Source organism: Leopardus geoffroyi, chromosome B1 (genome assembly GCF_018350155.1).
Source record: "Leopardus geoffroyi isolate Oge1 chromosome B1, O.geoffroyi_Oge1_pat1.0, whole genome shotgun sequence".
Lineage (NCBI taxonomy): Eukaryota > Metazoa > Chordata > Mammalia > Carnivora > Felidae > Leopardus > Leopardus geoffroyi.
The window spans coordinates 91,450,233-91,475,750 of NC_059327.1; the positions used below are offsets into that span (position 1 = coordinate 91,450,233).

The 25,518-nt window shown below is 34.4% G+C and overlaps 1 long non-coding RNA gene across 2 annotated transcripts; it reads right to left on the bottom strand.

The window, feature by feature from the left end:
- Positions 1 to 2,638: 2,638 nt before the first annotated feature.
- On the bottom strand, positions 2,639 to 18,486 carry LOC123583021. Of its 2 annotated transcripts, none has more exons than XR_006704702.1 (4): positions 18,437 to 18,486; positions 17,197 to 17,391; positions 16,618 to 16,712; positions 2,639 to 2,718 (listed from the first exon to the last, which is right to left on the bottom strand). It is a non-coding gene; the product is annotated as an uncharacterized LOC123583021 (long non-coding RNA). The 2 variants fall into 2 exon arrangements; XR_006704701.1 differs by lacking the exon at positions 2,639 to 2,718 and adding an exon at positions 13,792 to 14,748.
- Positions 18,487 to 25,518: the final 7,032 nt, after the last annotated feature.

Below are 25,518 nucleotides of genomic sequence, written 5' to 3' on the forward strand. Positions count from 1 at the left end.
AGGGAGAATTTCTAAGATTTTTTTTTTTGTTATGCACTTCCTATCTTACGCCACTCAACTCATAAATATATTCATATGATATATCATCAAGTATAAGATTACTATTATGAATGTTTCTGGCTTGCATTTCCAACTTTTATGTTTATTATACTTAATTCATGATGCACAACTGGGATCTTTTGAGTGCTGATACATAGTATATTTAACAATCTATGATAGTTAACCCCTGATGCACAAGTATCATCCTGTGAGAGCTGATTTACAATATATTTAACAATTTGTTAAATATTTCTTTTTCCATCACATTCTTCCCTTTCTCCTTTCCCTCTCTCCTTTCTTTCTCTTTTTTTCTTTCCCTGCCTCTTCCCCTTCTCTCTTTCCTCCTTCGCTCTCTCCCTCCCTTCCTTCTTTCTTTCATTCCTCCTCTATATTTTTCTTTTTTTTTTTTTTTCAAAGTTTATTTATTTATTTAGAGAGACAGAGTGTGTGAGCAACGTAGGGGAAGAGAAAGAAAAGGAGATAGAGACAATCCCAAGCAGGGTCCATGCTGTCAGCTCAGAGCCCGATGCGGGACTTGAACCCTCAAGCCCTGAGATCATGACCTGAGCCAAAACCAAGAGTTGGAAGCTTAACCAACTGAGCCATCCAGACACCCACCTTTATTTTTCTTTTACAGTGTTTTCCTGATTCAACATTTAACAAGCCAGGAATACACGGCCACTTTTTGCTTCACTCTTGTTTTGGATTTCTGTTAAATCAATCTTATGTTTCTCTTCCTCTTGCTTCTTCATATTCCCCCCATCCCACATCTGTTTTGGTGAGTCAGCACTTTCTATAGAAGCTTCCTGAGAAAGGTAACAATTTTTAAAAACCCCCATAACTCCATGTGTATATCTATCAATCTATTGATCTATAGATCTTTATATAGATTAAAGATATATCTGTCTTTTAACATGTATATAGATGTATATATATTTATATATATATAGATAGATTACAGATATATATGTTAAGATATATATGTGTGTGTGTATATATATATATATATATATATATATATATATATATATATATATATACAAGATAGATGCCATTCTGCCTCTTGATTCTTTTTATATATTTGTTTTTGTTTTTCTTCCCTCTTTCCTTTTCTTTCTTTCTCTTTCCTTCTTTTGTTCTTCTTTCTTTCTTTCTTTCTTTCTTTCTTTCTTTCTTTCTTTCTTTTCCCTCTCTCTCTTTTCTTTTTATTCTTTTGTTTTTCTGTCCTGTAAATTTTTTGGATCTTATCTTTATTCCAGGGTTTTGATATCATAATGATGCCTAATGTGGCTTTGGGTGAGACTGGCATTTACTGATCTGCCAATTCTTCAGGTCCTTTAGCATTAAAAATGTATCTTGGAGCCCTGGAAAATTTTCTTGAATTATTTCTTTGATCATTTTCCTCCATTTTTTGTGAAGGAAATGTTTTGAAAACATTTTCTTTATTTTCTTATCTTTTCTCTCCTTTTCTCAAGTATTTTCCATTTATTTATAATTCTGGTTATTCCTGAATTTTCCTTTGAATTGTTCTATTGACTTTTGTTAACATTTCCCTACAATTTATTTTTCATGTTAGGAACTAAAAAAATATCTTTTTTATTTTGTGGTATCTTGTTCATTTATTATGTATGCAATATGTTCTATTATATATATATATATATGTATTTAAAACATCCCTTTTTATAATATTTACATTATAAATATATATGCAATGCATATATATGTATGTATATATATGTGTGTATGTGTGTGTGTGTGTGTATATATATTCCATACATGAAATTCCATGATGACACTTATAATTGCATGTGTGTATGTATATATACTTATACATAAACTCTATTAGCTACAAAGTATAGCTTTTGCTAGCAGAATTATTTCTGCTTCTTCTGCTTATTTTTGTTCTGTTTGTTTATTTCTTTCATCCTTGACCTTTATGGTAAAAAAACAAAACATTGTTTAACTTTCTGGTGAATCTTTCAATATAGTTTGGAGCTTTATGTACATGAATGCAACTAGATAAAAACAGGGCTTCTTGGGGCACCTGGGTGGCTCTGTTGGTTGAGGATATGACTCTTGATTTCTGCTCAGGTCATGATATCATGGTCTGTGGGATTGAGGCCTGCATTTCATCCAGCATTGACAGTGCAGAGCCTACTTGGAATTCTCTCTCTTCTTCTCCCTGCCCCTTGTCTGCTCTCTCTCTATCTCTCTCTCTCTCAAAATAAATCAATAAGTTAAAAAAATAAGATTTCCTTTTAGGCAATCTCATAGTAATATGATAATTTCTGGAAGAAATCATAAAAATTTATCCTAGATTAGAATGTGGTAATTGCCTGCATATTTTGGAAGAGAGTGGGAATTCTAGAATAGACTATATAGACTTAACTGTCACATATTTAGCCCTACCATTTACCACCGCACCCCCATCCCTTGAGGTATTGATCCCGCCAATAATTGAAACTTTCTGGATTTTCGCAATGCAGTTCAGTTTGATTTTTCCTGGATTCTCCTATAGTACTCAGGTTTCAATGTTCCCTGGTATTCTATATTAGTTACCAGTCTAAACTGTTTTACTCTTCTATAATTAAACTCACCTCTCTCATCTGCTGTCATCCCTTCTCCTATTCTGTTTGTCTTTTTTGGCTTATGAAATAGTATGTCTTTAGTTCCAGTATGCTGAAGTTTCATAAAGGAGAAAATATAAACATGTTTCTCAATTCACTATATTTGTTTTTCAGGAGAATTATAGTTGATTTCAAGATCAAGGGTATTTATCTATTATTGATGTGGAGAGTAAACATTTCATTTTTCAAAATATAAAGAAGTAAATTTTGAACAAATTTATCCTGCCTTCTCACTCAGGATGTCATATTATCAAACTGCTTAAATGACGCACCATAATATAACGAGACTGAGAAAAGGGCTATACACTCATTTGAAGTAAAAATCCTAGTTTATCATACAAAGTGCTTATCAATTTTTTTAGTATATATTTGCAAAACTATGTTTAGAGAAGAATATAAGAACGAATGAATGGGATATGCTATTTTTTGCATAGATTTGAAAAAATAGCAAATTTTTTTGCTACTGTTTTCTCAGATCATTTCACTGTTATCTTCAAAGTATTTTGTCTTTCTTTTCTTGCTCTATATTTTTTTTCTTTGCAACCTCAGTTGTTTTCACAATTGACTAATTACTGATATGCAAGTAGCATTCAAATTAAAATTTCTGGTCCAGTTCAATTCTCTGAACAGCATAACTACATTCCCCAAATCCCATTTCTCTCTGGGTACTTCAACCCTAATATTTTTTCATCAACTAATATTAGAAAATGCTGTTTTTGTCACAAGTTGGATGTGATTATAAATAATGAGACGTTGTTTTTCTGTATCTCATAAACGGTCTTTGAATTTACCCCCAAAAGGGAAACTCAATTTTTCTGCTTCCAGAATTTCAGATGGAATAAATGTCCTTTTCTCTATTTCTACCAACAAGCACAACCAAAGTGTAACTTAACAAGTATATGTGTAAGGCTGATGTGTGAAGCAAACTTTAGAAGATTGAAAGATAGAGAGAAGACTGATGGGCTAGAGCCAATGGGATGGAGGGAGTGACATGGTGATGAACTCCCTAGGTTTTATTTTTGCTTCATGCATCTTAGGTTTGAGGCTGAAGAAGCTGGTCACCCCTAAAGGCAAGTAGATGCAGACAAAAAAAGATAAAACAAAAGCCTCTCTCTTCAACCCAGTGACCATGAAAGGGGTATCTTAGCAAAACAAACTTTCAGATAATTACCACAATACTCCTGGAAAACACCACAGTCAACCCCTACCCATGCCTGTGAGGGCCAAGCAAAAATAATACATGTCCACTGTTGCCAAGTTGCGACAAGTCACCCTTAATGAGGTTTCATAGAAGGCTGGATGGGGATCCTGGACTTCTATTCCCAACCAGTAGGGAAAAGGCACTCCTCCCCCTCACCACTGGGATAACAAGAGAGGGCTAGAGGAGGCCTCATGGATAGAAAAGTCTTTCATCATAGCCCAATAGCAAAGAGGCCATCAGCATCCCTTCCCCATGGCATCAGGGGAAACCATGTAGGAAGCACTGACAAGGCACTTCTCATCAGGAAACTATCAGTGAAGGTTTAATGGGAGAGACAAACTTTTACCTCTACCTAGTAGTGACAAGTCCACTACTTGAGGTGTTAAAGGTAGCATATGAGAAGGTGAACTTTTGTACCAAATGGCAGTGAGAAAGTGGACCATTCCCCGCCATGCTAGAGCAATTAGCCTAAATATAATATTTAGATAAAATCCAAAATATCATAATATAGTGTGTGTGTGTGTGTGTGTGTATATATATATATACACATATATATGTATATAACATATGGAGATTTCAATAGAAAATCACCCATACAAAGAAATGGGGAGGTTTCAAATGAAATGAAAAAAGGCAATCAATAAATGCCAAACTAAGATGACAGACATAATGGAATTATCTGGTATATTTTTATTTTTTTATTATTTTTTTAAATTTTTAATGCTTATTTATTTTTGAGAGGGAGAGGCAGACAGAGAGTGAGCCAGGCAGGGGTAGAGAGAGAGGGAGACACAAAATCCAAAACAGCCTACAGGCTCTGAACTGTCAGCACAGAGCCCGAGGCGGGGCTTGAACTCATGAACGGTGAGATCATAACCTGAGCCAAAGTCGGATGCTCAACCGACTGAGCCACCCAGGCAGCCCAAATTATCTGATATATTTTTAAACAACCAACGTGGAAATGCTTCAATGAGCAATTACAATCACATTTAAAACAAACCAAAATGTGGTCTCAATAAAAAATAAAAAGCATCAACAGTAAAATAAATGATGTAAAGAGAATAAAATAGAAATTTTAGAACTAGAACATACAATAATTGCTATAAACTGAGGGTTGATGGAAGGAGGGAGGTAGAGAATGGGCTAAAAAAGTGATGGGTTTTAAGGAGGGCACTTGTGATGAGCACTGGGTGTTACATGTAGGTGATGAATCACTAAATTCTATACCTTAAACCAATTTTACCATATGTATTAACTAACATGGATTTAAATAAAAACTTGAAATAAAAATAAAAAAGAAATTCAAAAGATGGGGTCAATAGAATAGGAAGGATAGAGGACATATGCAGAAATAATGAGCTGTAAGATAGAACAATAGAAATTACCACTTGAATATCAGAGACAAAATATCCTGAAAGAAAAAAAAAAAGAAAGCCACAGAGGTCTCTGTGACTATAAGCAATCAGCACGTTACTATCACTATAGTCTTGGGGGGGAAAGGAGAGAGAGAGGAAAGAAATACAAATTAAATGACCAGACCCTCAATGCAGAAAAGAGCATTTGACACCCATTATATGCCTATTCATAATAAAATGTCTCAGAAAAATAGGAAATGAGAGAAACTAACTCATCTTAATTAAGGAAATTTACAAAAACAAAAACAAAACAAAACAACAAAAACCCTACACCTAACGTTATATATAATGATGAGAGACTGGCTGGAGGTCTTTTCTCTAAGATTGAGAAAAGGACAAGAAGATCTGCTCTCACCACCCTTATTTAACATAACCATGAAAGTTTTTGTCAGTGCAATAGTGGATGAAATGGAAAATAAAAGGCATAAGAACACGAAAGGAAGAAAAAAATTCTCTAGTGTAGATGACCTGATTGTGTAGAAACTAAGAACTTTATACATGTAATTCCCAGAACTTACAAGTAAGTTCAGCAATGTTGAAGGATGACAGACAAATGTTCCAAAATCAGCTGTATTTCTATATACTAACAATTAGCACATGGACTCTAAAATTAAAGGTGTAACACAATTGCTCAAAAAAATTAAATACTTAGGTGTAAATCTAAAGAAAACATAAGATTTGTATGCTAAAAACTAGAAACCTAAGGAAAAACAATTAAAAAATATATATAAAGATACATGCAGAGAAACATATGCTCATGCATTGCAAGACTCCACATAGCAAAAATGTCAGTTCCCTTCAAATTAATATACAAGTGTGACATGAGAAATGCATATTTAGTCTCTGCCTCTGGTTCTTGGCACAGGGCTTCTAAACCCTTGGAATTCTCTGAGTGGTAGGGGTTTGAGGAGTACCTTTTATTTTTCATCATAATCCCATTCCAACCACAGGTGAGTATGTGCTAATGAGGTGACTCTTGGAAGATGGGATCTGGTTGCCAGAGAAGCCAACCATGTGATTACAGGTTTGGAAATTTCAGCCCTATCCCTCTGACTTCAGGAGACAGGAAAGGAGTTGGAGGTTGAGTTTAATCACCAATGGACAAGGATTTACTCAGTCATGCCCACATTATGGACCTTTATTAAAACCCTAAACAAAAGGGTTCAGAGGGTTTCTGGATTGATGATCACATGGAAGTACCAGGAGAGTGGTGCATCTAGGGAGGACACAGAGATTCTGCACCGCTTCTCACCTATCTTGCTCTATTCGTCTCTTCCATTTGGCCGTTCCTGAATTATATTCTTTATAATAAACTGGTAATAGTAAGTAAAGTGCTTTCCTGAGTTCTTTGAGTCATTTTATCGAGTTACCAAACCCAAGAAAGGAGTTGTGACAAGCTCAGTTTATAGCCAGTCAGTCAGAAATACCAGAATCCCAAACTTGTGATTGGCATTTGAAGTGGGGAGCAGTCTTGTGGTATTGACTTTAATACCCTTTACCTCACCTTTAGTGCATCCCTTTAATCTGTAGGGTCTGTACTAACTCCAAGTAGTTAGTGTCAGAATTGAATTAAATTGTAGGACAGTAGTCAGTTTCCACCAAAAAGAGAGAATTTCTTGGTGTGGAACAACCCACACAACTGGTGTCAGAAGTGTATGAGTATAGGAAAACACAAGTTTAACTTTTTCCCAACGAAAATCACAGCAATATTTTTATAGATATACACAAGATTATTCTAATATTTATAGCGAAAGGCAAAAGATCTTCAATCACTAAAACAATTTCAAAAAGAAAGTTTAGAAAGGAATTGATCTACCTAATTTCAAGAGTATGAGATACCTGGAGTACTCAAGAATGAAATGTTGATAAAGGCACTCTGTAGTATTAGTGGACATATAAACACATAGATCAGTGAAACAGAATAAAAACCCAGAAAAGTCACACATATATGTGTCCAAGTGATTTTTAATGAAAGTGAAAAAATATTTCAGTGAAATTAAGATAACCTTTTTAACAAATGGTGCTGGAGCAAATTGAACATCTGTAGGTACAAAAAAAAAAAAAAGAAATTTGACCCAAGTTTCATACATAATACAAAAAAATATATATATTCAGAAAAATATATATTCAGACTTATATATGAAATGCCAAACTGTAAAACTTTTAGGGAAAAAAGAAAACATCAGAAAAGTTTTCAGAACTAGGGTTAGTCAAAGAATACTTAGACTTGACACTAAAAGCATAGTGCATACAAGGAAAAATTGATAAATTAGACTTCATCAAAATTAAACTTTTCTCGGTAAATACCTGTTAAAATGATGGAAAGACAAGCTACTGTAGGGCTCAGAGCAAGTCACACCAAGATATGCCACTTCATCATGCAGGTTATTTTGAGCTGCAAAGAAGGTCCAAAGGATGCAGGAAGAACTTTTGACCTTCTTCTAATTGCTTAAAAAATTTAGATAAGAGAACTACTCCAGGAATAGGGTTATCACCATAGATAACTATAGTCTAATATGAAATGGTGGTGCTAGATAGGGAGGGATGTAGCCAGGTTGATTTGTTAATTCTTTTCTATATCCCACTGTTTCAATATGGCCTAGAAGAAATTTGTTTACCAAACATTTATTCTGTTTCGCCTTCCTGGGAATTGCTTTCCTTCCCATTGAAGTCACAGACCCCTAGCCCCTGTACTTAGTTCAGGATGACATGTATACCTCATTTTACTTGACTGTCTTTGGAATCTCATTTTACGTGGATTCCCAATATGTATGAAGTTAAATTTGATTTTCTCTTATTAATATATCTCATATCAATTTGATTTTTAGACCACCCAGAAGAACCTCGAAGGGTAAACAAAAATTTTCCTCCCCAATAATATAGTTTGGGACAAAATATTTACAAACCATATATGGCACAAAGCACTGATATCTAGAGTATGTAAAGAACTCTCAAACCCCAGCATTAAAAAAATTATTCCAATTAGAAAATGGGCAGAATACATGAAGAAATATTTCACTGAAGAATATATACACATGGGATATGTATTAGTCTGCTGGGCTGCCATAACCAAGTATCACACACTGGGTGGCTTAGGAAAAAAACAGATATTTATTTTCCCACCGTTCTGGAGGCTAGGAGTCTAAGATCAAGGTGCTGTCAGGGTTTCTGGTGAGGTTTCTTCCTGGTTTGGGGACAGCCACTTTTTCCCTATGTCCTCACGTGAAATTTTCTCCATCTATGTGCAGAGTGAGAGAAAGAACTCTCTTGTTTCTTTTCTTCTTCTTGTAGAAAGATTCTAGTCCTATCAGATTAAGGTCCCACTCTTAAGACCTCCCTTAACATGTATTATCTCTTGGGGCACCTGGGTGGCTCTAGTCATTTAAGCGTCTGACCCTTGATCTGGGCTCAGGTCATGATCTCACGGTTTCTGAGACTGAGCCCTGAATTGGGCTCCTATGATGGTTAGGAGCCTGCTTGGGATTCTCTCTCAGTTTCTCTGCCCCTTCCCCACTCACATGCTCCCTATCTCTGTCTCTCTCTCAAAAATAAATAAGTCAATAAGTAAATTGGAAGATGATAGATAGATAGATAGATAGATAGATAGATAGACATTAAGAAAAGATTTATTACCTCTTTATTGATCTTATATTCAAATACAGTAAACTTTGGGATTAGGGTTTCAACATATGAATTTTGGAGGGACACTGTTCAGTCCACAACAGCATATAAGACCATGAAAGGTGTTCAACATCATTAGCCATCATGGCTTTTAACTTTTAATGAGGTAGGAATAGAAATATTTGTGTCATTAGATTTAATGCAGAGAATTGAGTGTCTTTTGTTTAAAAAATGCAAAACGATATTTTGAGCAAAGGCAATACAGTTGAAAAATAAGATCATAGGCTTCAAGATGACAACTTTAAAATTGTAAATTTATTTAGAGCAATGTCTTTCTTACTTTTCTTAAAGTATATTTCTTATTTAGAAGTAAGTTACACAAATAACTTCTATTCATTCCTTGTTTGTCACTGTAGAGATGTGCTTAGATGGCTACAAGCAATTAACGCACAATTTTTTTCATAAAATTCTTGGTTATATTCACTATTAGGAATTTGTGTTTAGAGTTCTTTGTTTGGGTATAATAATTGTACTAAAATGTAAGAATCAGGTGGAAGCATCAGGGCCTGTTTTATAGATATGTAGACACGGAATGGATATTATTACATGTTTTTCATCTTGATAGCTCACAGAACAAGAATAAACACAATAATCTGAACTTTACTTCCCTTTTTCTAGTGATTAACTGTGAAAAATATTGGTTAAAATATCTAGTTTCTACTCTCACTTAAGACATTTACCAGTGCCCTCTTAATCAGTTCTGGATTATCATATATACATCAATCACAATTGAAATAATGTCCTTGACCTTAAAGCAAGGATGGTGGGGTATAGATACAATTTAATTACAGTTTGGGACAAATGCTAGGGACTGGATGAAATTTTTGTTGCTGTTGTTGTTGTTTTAATCCCAAGTTTTTCCTAAATATGTTATGTGTTGTACTGAATTTTCCAGATAATTACCTCCATCCTCTATGGGGTAGTTTCTATGGACTTGGCCCTGTGTTTGTTGATTTTACCTACCTTGCTTTGAATGCCTATAAAGAAGTCACTGTGACCACTGAAGCATTAAAGGCCCACAGGTAATGATTCATTTATGTTACCCAGTGAGAAGACACTGCTCTATACCAGTAAACAAGCTACCCACCCACACTCAGCAGCACTTTGCGACTTTACTAATCAAAGCAATAGCTAGCAGTTGTGCATATAAAACTAATTAAAAAATGTACCAAGTTCATTTCTGAAAACTATTACAGATTCAAGGCTGATTAAATTGTATGTTTTTTTCCTTGTGGCTTTAGGAAAGAATTTGTTGAAGTTGAACTAAGTGAGAAACACAATTGTTCCTATTTAGTGTGGTCAAGCTCTAATTTGTAACTGGGATTGCAAATCCTAATTTGGTGGGTCCTAATTGGTGGGTGCATAATACATGTTATTTAGTCACTCCAAAGTATGGTTGTGGATAGTTGAGGTAACAGTCTTTAAAAAGGAAGATTATTATAGCTATGGTTGAAATGAAAATAAAGAATTTAAAATATTTACTATGTCTACTTAGTTTTCATGCTAGAATACCAAAAATGAATTATTTGTGAGCATAATTTGTGAGAGGGAAATATAAAACTAAACATTAAAAAAGTTCCTTTCTCAAGTCTCAAAACTCTTGCATCAGGTTTATACAATGCCAGTCTTTATTCTTGTGGTGACTATATCATTTTTCATTCAATTATATTAAATGTACACTTAAAAAGAACTTAAGAAGAAAGCCAAGAGGCAGTATTATGGGATTTTCCTGTTATGACTCATTTCCAAAAGGATTCATTGTCATTTTTAGTTTATAGTTGACCTTTCTTCATTATATGTACCAGGTGAAGTTAACTGACCATGGGTTTACTTGCATAGCAAACTTTGAGATAGATCGTGGAACACACAATGGTCTTCCCTTTTTGATGATGGTGCATCTTTTTCAAAGAAAAATGTAAAAACCAAACTATTTTTACTTGTTAAAATAGTTGATGAAATCATGTCGGTTGAGACTGTTGAATTACTTTCTAAATATTAAGGAGAAAATATTAAAAACACATCTTTGTTACATGTAAATTTAAACCTTATACAAATGTGAATGGACTAAAAAGAATTAAAGGGTTTAATTAAATAATTAAACAGGTAAATTTAGAATATTCTGAGGGCTACTGTAATTATGACTTCCACAATTTTATTTTTCTTTTTTTAACATTTATTTGTTTTTGAGAGACAGAGAGAGACAGAGCAGGAGCAGGGGAGGGGCAGAGAAAGAGGGAGATATAGAATCCAAAACAGGCTCTGGGATCTGAGCTGTCAGCACAGACCCTGATGTTGGGCTTGAACTCATGAACCATGAGATCATGACCTAAGCCGAAATCGGATGCTTAACGGACTGAGCCACCCAGGCACCCCAACTTTCACAATTTTTAAGACATGGGGCAATGAACAGACTATTTTGAAATTGACCTAGGGAGATGGTGTATCCCATGAGTCTCAAGGTCTTTAGGTAGGTCCAGTTTCTTCAGTGGACAATTGCAGGCCCTTTTTGGTAATCAATTGGTACCCTACTTCCATATTGCACAGACAAGCAGGTATATATAATTTGGCAAAGGATAACAATGACTCTTGCTTCTCCTCTTTCTATAATAGATCTTACTTATTATTTATCTGAAATACGTACAATGAAAGGAAAAACGAATCCCATTTAATTTATATCCAATTCTGCAACCCATTTTTATTGGCTCAGGTTATGGACACATATAACATCTGAAGACATATATAAACATTAAGCATTTTCCTGGGTTCATTAAAAGTCAGCAAAATAGTTTACATCAGCTAAGAAAATTAAATTATGACTTCACATTAAAAGGTGATATTTCCTTTGTTCCAGAGAGGCTATAAAATTCTATACTATAGTCACAATCAATCTAAACTTTTGACATGGAATTTTGCTGCTTCGGTTCTTTTCAGACTGTGTCATTAGTTGAAATAACTCCCCAAGGCTTATTTACACTTTAAGGATTTTTTTTTCAATGCTTAAAAAGAACATTTTCTAATAAAATTCCTTACCCTGAAAGCTAAAATAATCAGTGTATATAAATTTGTTTCGACTACATCCATTATTTAAAGCACTGCTACCCAGAATTCCTCACTGGCAATGGGAATTCTCATTGCAAGCTGACTCTGTCCTGGATTTAAAACCTACTGTGGTTTTGGTTATCTTTTGGTTACAGTCTGAAAACTGTTAGCAGTATCATTTCACCAGAGTCTTTACCTACCCTGTGATCAGAACAATTATGGTCTAAGTTTAAATGGGCACAGTAGTGTTATAGGCAAAAAAAAAAAAAAAAAATAAGGTTTAATATTCTTATTTTATTGACAATTTGATGTAATGTGTGTTCTACTTTTGACCATGTCACTGGCTTGTAGGCCACTCATATAAAAGAAATACCTTGCCTAGAATAATGGACATAGTATTTTCAAATTTGGGTTTGATAACTTGTTGATTCTTCATGTATAATTTATAATTTTACATACCTTAATTGAGAGATTTAGAAGAATCATGAGAGTGTGAATATTGCCATTCTCATAATTACATTTCATGGTATTGAATTAGTAATCTTTAAAAATTATAGCTTTTATTTTATGCTAGCCAGAAAAGCACAATAGCTTTAAACATATTAAGCAATAGAACAATTAATTAAAATATGTTCAAACACAACATCTAGCATTGGGTGAGGAGTATTTACCACCTTCTTATAAACCCTTTTACAAATATGGGCACATGGAGAAAAAAAATGGGCCATTAGAGTTGTTATGAGTTAATTGTCAGGCCACATTTGTGACTTTTCTACCCATAGCTTAACACTCAATAAAACTCTGATCTTTGAGCTTTTTTTATTGTATGTTAGGAAACTTGTTTTTTTTTAAATGTTCATCATTAAGAGAGAGAGAAAGAGAGCATGAGCGGGTGAGGGGCAGAGAGAGAGGAGAAAACAAGAATCTGAAGCAGGCTCGAGGCTCCAAGCTGTCAGCACAGAGCCTGACATGGGGCTGAAACTCACAAACCATGAGATCATGACCTGAGTCAAACTTGGACGCTTAACCAACTAGCCACCCAGGTGCCCCATGGAATTGTTTGATGTATCTATGTACCTACTGATTGTCCTCCACTACTTTTGTAAATTGTGCAGCATTTTTCAATACTTTAAATATGTCAGGAATGAATTGATGTGTCATGAAATTATTTCATTGTCATCCGTAAGAAACAGTATGGAATTGGGGCGCCTGGGTGGCGCAGTCGGTTAAGCGTCCGACTTCAGCCAGGTCACGATCTCACGGTCCGTGAGTTCGAGCCCCGCGTCAGGCTCTGGGCTCATGGCTCAGAGCCTGGAGCCTGTTTCCAATTCTGTGTCTCCCTCTCTCTCTGCCCCTCCCCCGTTCATGCTCTGTCTCTCTCTGTCCCAAAAATAAATAAACGTTGAAAAAAAAAATTAAAAAAAAAAAGAAACAGTATGGAATAATTTCAGATAGAGCCTGTGATTGTGTCAAGCTGTTCAATATTTAAATTAAGAAATGTCTTTTGAGCATTCCTGAGACTCCTTCATTAAATGACTTTCCAACCTGTCCCTAGGTTTCCTTATTTAAATATAAAACTCATGACGTTGAAGAGGCTTAAAACAAAATGTTATTTAATTTCTTACCTTTTATTCATCATCTCTGCTTATTAAATAAGTTTAGCACTATACTTCATCTAATCTTAAGAATGCAAGTCAGTTAATCACAACATATCAAACTCTTTAATTAAATTTATTGACAAGACACATGAACCTGATCCCACTGGTGAATAGAGATCAAAGCGCTGACATCTTACAACTGCACTAATTTTCAGAATACTAGGGGAACTTCTCTGCAGTTATGAAGCGACATTCATTGTATTTTATAGTTTAGTTAAATTGTCATAGGTGAAAAGAACTGAATTAGACTCCTTTACCATTCTTAGTTCAGATAGCTGAATATCAGATAGCACTGGTACTAGAATAACATGTTGATTAAATAACTTGCAAATTAACTTAAACATTGATAAAAAGCAATGTCAAGTATGCAAAAAGGAATACACAATCCTGATCCAATAATAGGGGATGCAGTAAGATGTGGTAACAAATAGCGTAAGTGGTAAAAATGAACACTGTCAGGTAGTCAGCTCCTGCTGTAGACTGAATGTGTTCCCCCCAAATTCATATGCTGAAACCTAACCACAAAGAGATGATATCAGGAGGTGAAACCTTTGGGAGGCATTTAAGTCAGGAGGGCAGAGCCCTCATAGAAGAACCCTTATAGAAGAGACCCCAGGGAACAATCCTTGTCCCTCTGCCTCACGGGGACCCAGAGAGAGGATGGCCATCTATGAACCAGGAAGTTGGCTTCCACCAGATATCTAGTGTGTCTGCTTCTTGATCTTGGTCTTCCTGGACTCCAGAACTTGTTGTTTGAGTCTGTGGTACGTTTGTTACAGCAAATGGAATGAACTAAGACAGCTTCTCTGTAGCTGTTTTCAACCGGTACATGTTGAATTGCCTGTTACTCTGGAGGCTGGTCTTGAAGTGTTAAAATTTTCAAAGTTGTTCATGTAATCTTTGCTGAAATCCTGATAGTATTAGTATGCTTTGTCACAGGAAGGAGATAATTCAGCACAGATAATAAAATAGGAGATATCCAATTATTATGTTGGCCTATAGCCAGATTTTTTGTCCATTGTAGGCTTCACAAGAAAAAAAAATAGCACTTGTTTTCTTGCTGACATGGTAATGTCTGTTTAACTGACCTAGAAAAGAGGAAAGACATCTGTATCTTTGAAACTTTGATAATTTTGTTGTTCACTAAGTTACTGTGATTAGTGTGACATTTTTGATTAATTTATAGAGTCTTTCATTGTCATTCTCTCAAAATAATGGTTTTGGTTCAGTGTAGGTTTGATGCTAAGTGATTTGTTCTCATTTGAAAGCGTTAGTTCAACTCTTAAAGCATTAATTAGTATTTTATCAAAATGTGTAATTGGAGAGGTTGGGATCAGATATTAGTGGCCACTTAGTTATTTTAATTTCTTCATGCAGACTTGGATTGTGACTTCAATCCTTCCCATTGCAGGTGAAACATTTGATGATGGGACTGTGACCCAGAAACCCTAAATAATGTATGTTATACTTGATTCCAGAATTTGTTCTTATTTTTACACAATTAATTCACACACACGGGAAAAGTAAAATCAAGAAAATTCCTAAAACTTAGGAATTTGAGAAAAATAGAAAGTGTATCCACTTCCTCAAAATGCACACTCTCCTGCCCCAATGCAATAATTAATATTCCTCTCCTGACATAAAACAATTCAGATGGAATCTCTCATCATTACAGAGGTGTGATGATAACATTGATATATATTGTTCTCTGTTTTAATTTAATCATACTGTAAATAACTCAAGATCAAAAGGAAGTGAAAACAGAAAACATATGACTTGAACCACAGACAGCAGACTATTACATCTATAAACAAGAAAGAGAAAAAAAAATACGGGAAATAAATAAATAAAAGAACCCCAAATATAACAATTATATTTTTAATACTGTTGTATAATTGACACACAAAGTAATTAGATAAGTGTAATATGCTGTAATGTTTCTTCCACTGTTGCCTGTGAAGAAGGACTGGAAAGGCACAAGCTCAGTCATTGCTTTAATTATCAGATATTCTCCAGCTCAAGTAGATTGAAATGAAAACATAAATACATCCCTCATGATACTCCACCTCACTTAAATACCTTCAATTAGCATGGGTATATCATTGTGTTACATGTTGAAGGAAAATTTCAATTGAGATGTATTTTTATAATGGTTATGGTTCTACAGGGCCAAGGAAATGTCTGGGCTATTCTTAAACTTTAACTTCAGATTTAGGTGTTTGCAAAGAAGTCTCTTAAGTACATCTTCTTAGTTTATTTTACTTTGGTATATGTAAATGTTAACAAGATAAAATTCATATGTATATCTTCAAATTTATATAATCTTATTAAATCATTATTTTAAATTTTTTTTTTCAACGTTTATTTATTTTTGGGACAGAGAGAGACAGAGCATGAACGGGGGAGGGGCAGAGAGAGAGGGAGACACAGAATCGGAAACAGGCTCCAGGCTCTGAGCCATCAGCCCACAGCCTGACGCGGGGCTCGAACTCACGGACCGCGAGATCGTGACCTGGCTGAAGTCGGACGCTTAACCGACTGCGCCACCCAGGCGCCCCTAAATCATTATTTTAAACAGAGAAAGTATATTAACAGGTTCTTATGTTTATCCCTTGTCTTCAGGAAGACTTGTAAATAGAGTCGTATTTCCTGATCTTTTTTTTAAATAAAACTTTTGGGAAAAAACACACATTTTATCATGTTTTTTAAAAGCTTATTCCAATGGTTAACCATCTTTGCCAGCAGAAATTTCAAAATTAATATAGCAGTCTTGCAGCATAATAAAGTCTGCAAACTCTTCTCTACACAGTTTAAATACAGAATGAGTTTAAAATACAGAAGGAGACATTTCACATGTCCTGACACATTATAAGCATGACCATATCAGAAACAACCCCAGGTGAAATTGTAGCATAAAAAAATCAGAATTGGTTTTAGACTCACTGCTGGCTGCGTACCTCAGGCACCCTGGTTCCTTATACTTCAATCACAACCCTCAGGAGGTCAAGCTTCACTGCGGGATTCTTTGTAGACCTTCCCTTTCCACCCGGTGCTGTGTATGAGATATTTGCAATTTCATGAAGCAAAACTGACATTTTTTTCCCTTTTATTTGCAGAGCCCTGAGACCACAAATTCTTTAATTTTATAAAGTAAACTGTGACAGTGTGTTAATGAAGCCCGAACCATTTGTATATTTTAACAGTGATTTTCTGAAGATAATTATTTCACCTCAATTCAAAGAACTGCCTCTAGCTATGGGAATTTCACCCCACTCGTAAACAGAACAGGGCCCCATGGTAATCTGAAACTCTCACTTTTCTATCATCTTTGTCTGTATTATTCACACTTGTTGTTCTTTGTTCAGGGTTGGAGACAGTAGACTTGGGGATTGTGAAGGGATCTGATATTATCCAAAGCACTTTCAACTCTGTTGGCAAGACACTTAACATTAAATTGGGGCAGTAGTGACTATTCTTTCTTTCCTGGGCCACCATTACAATATGAAAAGAAACTCAAATTTTAAGCATAATCTAACCTTTCAATCACTTTCCTTTCCCTTCCTTCTCCCTCAAGAGGATGCTTGGCCATGCTTTAATCAGACTTTAATTCTGAGCAGCAAATAATGGTGGAAGGAAGGCAGGCATACTTGTAGACCTAGACTCTTGTTTTTTCAATTCTGTCCAGACTGTCGTGTGATTACAAGCCAGTCAATGTTTTTTAGGCGTCAGAGCTAAAAAAACAAAGATTTATGATATTTAGTGAAAATGGAAATAAGCGAATTCTGATACTTTTAAGGTCCCCTATACACGTGATTTTATAGTGAACGGATTAGAGGACATGGTATGAAAATGATGTGCCAATATGATCTCTCAGAAAAAAAAATTAATAAAAATCTGCATAATAGCAATGCTACCTACTCAGCATGGGGGACTGTGTTGAAGAGGAAAATTATCAGGAAAGGGGGTGGGGTTAAGCTCAAAAGGATAGAACAGACGAGTGGTTGGGACAGCAGAGGTGTATATAAATATTAGCAGAGGTAAGATCATAAGAACATAGGCCCTTTATGAAAGGACATGGTTTCGGGAAACCTATTGGAAGGAATGAATAGGAAGTAGGTCCACACTGCAAGAAGGAAGACTGATAAACCCTATCTAATCTCTGTCCTGGGGTTCTATGCCCTTCTCCCCATGGTTTCACATACTCACACTATTTAGATACTTCCAAATTTCATATTTTCATGCAACAAAAGTCCAGAATCAAACAAAAACAAAAACAGAAACCATTGGTTTTCTAGTTTTCCCAGCAAGAGATCTAAAGACCCTTGAGTTATGCCCTATGGACTCCCAAATCAATCTCTAAAAGCCAGATGATATTGCTATTCCCACTCGACAGATGAGAAAACTAGGAATGAAAAAGTAATAAATAAAGGATTCATGTTTCTAAACAACCATGAGGGTTGTTTTGCATGAGGAAGGGAAACTTCTTTTAGGATTAATAATCAGAAATATTTGTCTAATAGCTTAAGAATTATTCACATTTATACACCTAATCAATTTTATCTTTACTATTTCAGAAGATAACTGTTTCAGAAGAAATGCATAATATTGGTAAGACTGTAAAGTTCATATGTACCATTGCATTTTTTTTGGTATTTATTTTTCTCTTGTGATTAAAGAATGAAGTAAAACATATAGTTACAAATACCAACTTTTAAAACCACTGTTAACCGGCTAAATATTAGAGAAATATTTAATTTGAAGGACGCATTGCTTTACTCATGATGGCCTGTGTGAGGAATTATCTCATCGCTTTGGTTCTTTCTGTCAAAACAAAATGGGAAATTATGTATTATAGGAGAATCATAATGCCGTACAAATCATAAGTTATAGAGAGAAAGTAGAAAATTATATGCTGCTAAAGATAAATTTTATAATTCGAATGCTAAGGCATAAACTCACAATATCAATGAATGTTGAGAATGTCTGCCAGCATTCAGTTTTCACATTAATAAGTATTAAACATCTCCATATTCTTTTACTCTGAGTTCTGGGAACTCAGTTGTATTTCATATCTAACCTATGGCATGATTGGAAGAAGGATATATAGTGCAGCTAAGATTAGTGGTGGTGATGCTGGTCTTAATATCTGTAAGAGGTATTAAGTTACCAGTATATATCTCAGAAGATGTATACATACATAAAGTATATGATTTGAAATATCTATCAATACACCTTAATCGTCATAATATTGTCATTTATGTAAATTCAGGTTTGCACTTAATTTTCTTTGTTCTCATTCAGAAATCAGGATCGGTATCCGTTATTTTCACAAACAGCAATAGTGTGCTTTATTAAAATAGTTTTAATGGTTATTAACACTGTCTCATTTACAGATGTGTCTATTCTATTTCATATTTAAAAAAAATTACATTCCCAGATCGTTTTAGTGCTCAAATATTTTCTAACACACATATTTGATTACTAAAAGTAACTTTGGTACCTACTTCCAACTATGTTCTAATAAGCATCATTTTCCTTTTTTTTAATTAAAAAATTTTTTTCTTAATGTTTATTTAGTTTTTGAGAGAGAAAGAGTAAGCGGGGGAGGGGGAGAGAGAGAGGGACATAGAGGATCTGAAGCAGGCTCTGTGTTGACAGCAGAGTCCTATGCGGGGTTCAAACTCGCAAACTGTGAGATCATGGCCTGAGTCCAAGTTGGACACTTAACTGAGCCACCTGGGTGCCCTTAGCATTGTTTTCTAAATAATACTTTCTAAAACCAGCTGACTGGGTGAATTTATCAGTATCGTTTCATCTTAGAGGCAAATCTTTTATTAATCACACAAATATTTACTGAACACCTGTTATTATAAACATTCTTCCAGTCATTAGGAAAAAGTAGTGACAGAGGAAATTGACAGAGGGAACCTCAGCCCTTAAATAGCTCATATTTGAATGAAATAAAACAGTCAACAAAGAAATATCTAAATAAATAAGTAACACCAATTCATCTAACATGGAGAACACATAATATGACTTCAGGAGATAAAATAAAATTTGCGATGTGGAGTAAGGGTGTGGGGAAGGGAGTGTGGGAAGCATTTTCTCTTAGATATGAGGACTGGAAGGAGGTCATTTCATCACTTGATGAGAAAGAAAACAAGAATATTTTCTATAAATTAATACTGAGAAATGTGAACATTTGATAGAAATTCAAGGATCCAAAAATTTTTAAATAATCTGTGAACAACACATAAAAGACCATCATTTTTGGGTATTTAATGATGGAAACAAGTCAATGTGTCACCAAACTCCAAGCTTTCCATTTTAATGTCATAGCAAACACAGGAACTGGGTGATACTGCATAGAAGGTTCAGGAAACGATTTTGACTGCCTTCCTTTTAAGTACTCTAAAATGACTCTGTTCCTTTCCAATGAGGCTTACTTGAAAATGCAACCTAATTTTGTCTTCACTGTTCTTTGTTTCAATGTATCTGTCTGGCAAAATGACTTGTGTGTTGGTTAGAATCAGAAAACTGATTAAAAATTCCTTTTCTAGCTCAGAAAAATTCTACCTAACAGGACCACAAGTACAGACTTACCTTGAGTAACCTGATTCAAGACTGTTGTTTGGCATAATTACTAACGGTGTTCTTTTCACCCTCAAACTATACTGATTTAGACGATAAATTTGACAGTCACCTCAGCTATACAAGTCTTTATCCTCTGTTGAGATTATGGATAGACTATGAATAGCCCTCAATTATTTATGCGGTTAAGAACATTGAATTTTTTAAAAATAAAGAGCAGTTAGTAAGAAATGTAAAACTATATCCAGTATGAGACTTTTCAAGAATGCAGTTATATAAAATTATGCCATTTCTTAAATTTTCTCATTTATTCACTCTTTGAAAGTACTTTGAAAGCATTTTTCTTTTCAATTTGCAGCCTATTCACAGTTATCAAAGCACCTAACATAGTTTCTACAGATGATGTGCATTCAATAAATCTTTTTGAGTGAAAAAATAAATTAATATAGAGAAGGTCATTTCTTGAGGATCAAAAATCTAACATTAAGAGATGATATAAGTATATACTATATAACCAAATGTTTATTAGTTCATGTGTTTATTATGAAAATTAAATGTGTAAAAAACAAAAAAAAATGAAAAAAGACAAAACGCTACAGGGACAAAGTTTTTCTCGTCCTGGATTTTCTTCATCCTGATAAAGTTAAAGATCTTACACTCTGTGAAACAACTAGGTAATGCATCTTTTTTTTATGATTATTTATTTTTGACAGAGAGAGCATGAGCACGGGAGGGGCAGAGAGAGAGAGGGAAACAGAGGGTCTGAAACAGGCTTGGTGCAGACAGCAGAGGACCTAATGTGGAGCTTGAACTCACAAACCATGAGATCATGAGGTCAGACATTTAACTGAATGAGCCACCCAAGCGTTCCAGGTAATGCATCTTGTTCAGTTATTCATAGAGTTGTAACTTATAACTACTAAATGAGTTTTTAGTAGCCAAACTTCATATGCACAAGCAAGCAGACTGAGAGTTTGAGTAAATAAAGATGAGTCTAATATTATGGTGTTATGGGAGCGATATAATTTAAACAAAACCACTTTTAGGAAATGAGAAAAAGCAAATCAGTAAACAATCAGGGAATATATTAGGGGAAGAAATATCAAATCAATCAGATGAATGAATGTATAGTAAGACACGATATGTCTCATGTAGAAGTCTGATTATTTCAACCATAGTATAACCACATGATAATAAACTCATTAGTAACTGAGCCAACTTCCCTGCACTATCATATCTAGAAAGCGACTAAGGACTGATGACCATACCTCAGTATATTTATATTTCTTTTTACCCTGGTAATACACTGGAAAATAGAAATCTTTCAACTTTATTGGGGCCCATGACTAAGAGAAAATTGGGTTAAAAATAAACATTAGATCTTATTCTCCTCCTTGGAAGTTAATATGCCATAGATTATCATAGAACCTCATAGATGAAGCAAACTTATATTATAATATGAATTTAAATCAACAGAAGACTCAACAATTATTATAATTTGATGCAAGTGAATAATTTTATCCATTCCTTTGAATAATCAAAGTAATACCACAAAAGATATTTACTCAATGTTAAAGATGATTTACATGTTCCTTTAAAATATATGTTACATATTTAATCAGAAATGAATGAAGTAGCTTTCGTTCAAAGCAGTTTGTATTGGTTCATTTATTTATTTATTCAGGAAAATGTTCATAGCTGGTAATAAGTGCACAGAATTTCAGTTTAAAATCTTACAATAAAAATAAAATATCACCTTTCATCTAAACATCAGATTTGTTACTGTTTTCTAGGAAAATCATGGGAATTTTTAAACTTACAACTTGTTTTTCCTTGTCAAGTTGGATGTTAGATAGTTCTTCACTCTGTGACAGTTATTTCTTAACTACAGACCGCCTCATATTATGCAACTTGTGTATCAAACTATCCAAGCTTCATCTTCTATTCCTAAAGTTATTTTTTTCTTTTGCTGATTTCTAAACACATTTCACTTTGCTCTACACTGTGTGCCTATTTGTAAGTTAGCTTTCGCTATTTTCGAATGCGTCACAGTGCAAATTTTTGCAAACAAATGATTAAGTACAATAAACAGTAAATATATGATTACAGAAAACAAGAAAAGTACTTGGTAGAGTGTGTTTCTCAATCACATCCTCCCAGTGTTTCTTCACTCCTGCAGAATCGCAAGGAGGTAGCCTTGTTTTGTGCATCATGGTTTACTCCCTACCTTCTCACATCTTGCTCTCATCACTGGAATTCATAAACCTTTTTTGTTTGATAAGTAGAGCTAAAGAAATGTATCCTGTGCCTAAAGTAAGCCATTTTAATTTTAAGTAGAACACACATTACGTGGTTGATTCTTTTTAGGTTATCAAAACTGTTATGGTGGCCCACCAGAAGGGTTTGCACTCTTGGTTTACAATGAAATAGGTTGCTTTGTGTCAAATTGTTCAAAGCATGTGACTTTTCTCTCCTTCATCCTTTATTTTCTGTATGTTTGATTATGAGGAGAGCATTGCCACCCTATATTTATACATAGAACGATGGAGGTCAAATAAAATTAAATAAACTAACATGCAGAATAATAAGAAAAATGTGATTAGAGAGATACAGATTTGTATTTTTCTAACTTTCTTAAAAAATGCCTTTATTAATATAAATAATTTTTATTTTTTGGGTAGGTATAGGTTTCTTACAAGAAAAAATTTCCCCACAATTCATTACTGAAGTTTAAGTAATTTCTCACAAACAGCATTTATTCATTCAGTCCAAAATCACTTATTGAAGATCTGCTCTATTGTAGACGATTTTGGGGTGGGGACCTCTTGTATCTTCACATACTGTTTCTACTCAGTCTAGCAGATGAGGCCCAACTAGAGTCTACATCCTCTAGTCTTCTAACGAGTTACATGGAGGAACCAACATTTACATGGCAGGAAATTTGTCCAGCTTATCTTAACTCAACCCTGAAGTTCACAAACCAGGCTGAAGGGCAACCAGTGTCAACAGATATTGTCAGTCCTGAGCTCATCCCTCTCAAAGCCCCAACCCAGCATGCAGCTTACTTTGATCTCTTCCCCAGAATCTCCCCAGACCACCTTGATGCCATAGTCTGATGAAAGAAATCATACCTGATATATAGCAAGGGTCCTTGTGGACCTGCTGGGGCATGATGGCAGGTGTCCACTCTGATTGTCTTGTTGTCTATAAGATGCTAAGAGTTAAAAATGTTGAAAACAACCCCTAAAAAGAAGTGTTGCTCATTTGTTTGCTATTTAACTATATCTTAATATATTTATAAAATATGCATATAAAGAACATGACCATAGTTATTAAATAAAATGTTTCCTCAATTTTTTCATAACATTCTTCTCCTTAAACATTGTTATGTGTTAATTGGAAAAAATTCAGCTTTACGCTTTAAAATATACTCCATGTTTGAACAGGTTTCATTGCTTTTGGAAAAGACGTGATAAGCAGTAGATGAAGACAAAGACAAAAACAAATTTTGCTTTAAAGTAGAACTTGAGGGAGCTCTTGGATGGCTCAGTTGGTTAAACATCCAGCTCTTGATCTTGGTTCAGGTACGGATCTCATGGTTCATGAGTTCGAGCCCTGCATTGGGCTCCATGCTGACCTTAAGGAGCCTGCTTGAGATTCTCTCTCTCTCTCTCTCTCTCTCAACATAAATAAATAAATAACAACAACCTAAAGAGCTGTTTTAAATGAGATAATTAGCTAAATGTACATGTCTGTACAAAGAGTGCTAACAAGAGTTTGCATAAATGTTATTACTACTCCATTGAAAAATCAGCTTGTTAATTTTCATATTCTCCCTCCCATGCCAATATTGTTCCTACTCTAATGAGTTTACAGTCTGTTGAGGGTAGGGTCATACTGCTAAATAATTGCACAAAAAAGTGTCATGTTCAACGATGACAAGTGCTCTACAAAAAGTACATAAAAAAGAAGGACCAAAATGAATAAAATCACAAATAAAGAGCATAAATCACAACCAACACCACAGAAATAGAAACAATTATAAGAGAGTTTTATGAAAAATTATATGCCAACAAATCTGACAATCTGGAAGAAATGGTTAAATTCTAGAAACACATAAACTACCAAAACTGACACAGGAAAAAAACAGAAAACTTGAACAGACTAATAATAAGAAAAGAAATTGAATCAGTAATCAAAATTCTCTCAACAAACAAAAGGCCAGAGCCAGATGTCTTCATAGGAGAATTCTACCAAATATTTAAGGAAGAGTTAATACTTATTCTCAAATTATTAAAAAAAATAGAAATGAAAGAAAAACTTCAAAACTCATTCTATGAAGCTAGCATTACTCTTATTCCAAAACCAGATGAAGACTCCACTAAAGAAGAGAAATATAGGCCAATATCCTTAATGAATATGGATGCAGAAATTCTCAACAAAATACTAGCAAACTGAACCCAACAGTACATTGAAAGAATCATTCATCACAATGAAGTGGTATTTATTCCTGTGTTGCATGGGTGATGGTTCAATATTTGCAAATCAATCAATGTGATACACCACATTAATAAAAAAAGGATAAGAACCATTTGATTCTCTCAATAGATGCAGAAAAAGCATTTGACAAAGTACAACATTGACTCTTGATAAAAACCCTCAACAAAGTAAGGATTGATGGAACATACCTCAACATTATAAAGGTTATATATTAAAGGCCCACAGCTAATATCATATTTGTTGGAGGAAAACTGAGAGCTTTTCTTCTATAGTCAGGAATACCACAGGGATGCCATCTTTCACCACTGTGATTTAACATAGAACTGGAAGTGTTAGCCTCAGCAATCAGACAATGGAAAGAAAAAAAAAACTGCATTCAAATCAGCAAGGAAGAAGTCAAACTTTCATTATTTGCAGATGCTATTCTTTAAAGATAACCCAAAAGATTCCACCAACAAATTGGTAGATCTGATACATGAATTCAGCAAACTTGCAGGATACAAATCAACATACAGGAATCTGTGGCATTTGTATACACCAATGATGAAGCAATAGAAAAAAAAAAAATCAAAGAATTAATCCCATTTACAATTACACAAAACCATAAGATACCTAGGAATAAACCAAACCAAAGAGGAAAAATATCTGTACTCTGAAACTATAAAACACTATTGAAAGAAATTGAAGATGACACAAAGAAATGGAAAAAAAATCATGTTAATGGATAGTGTTAAAATGTGTACACTTATCCAAAGTTACCTACACAT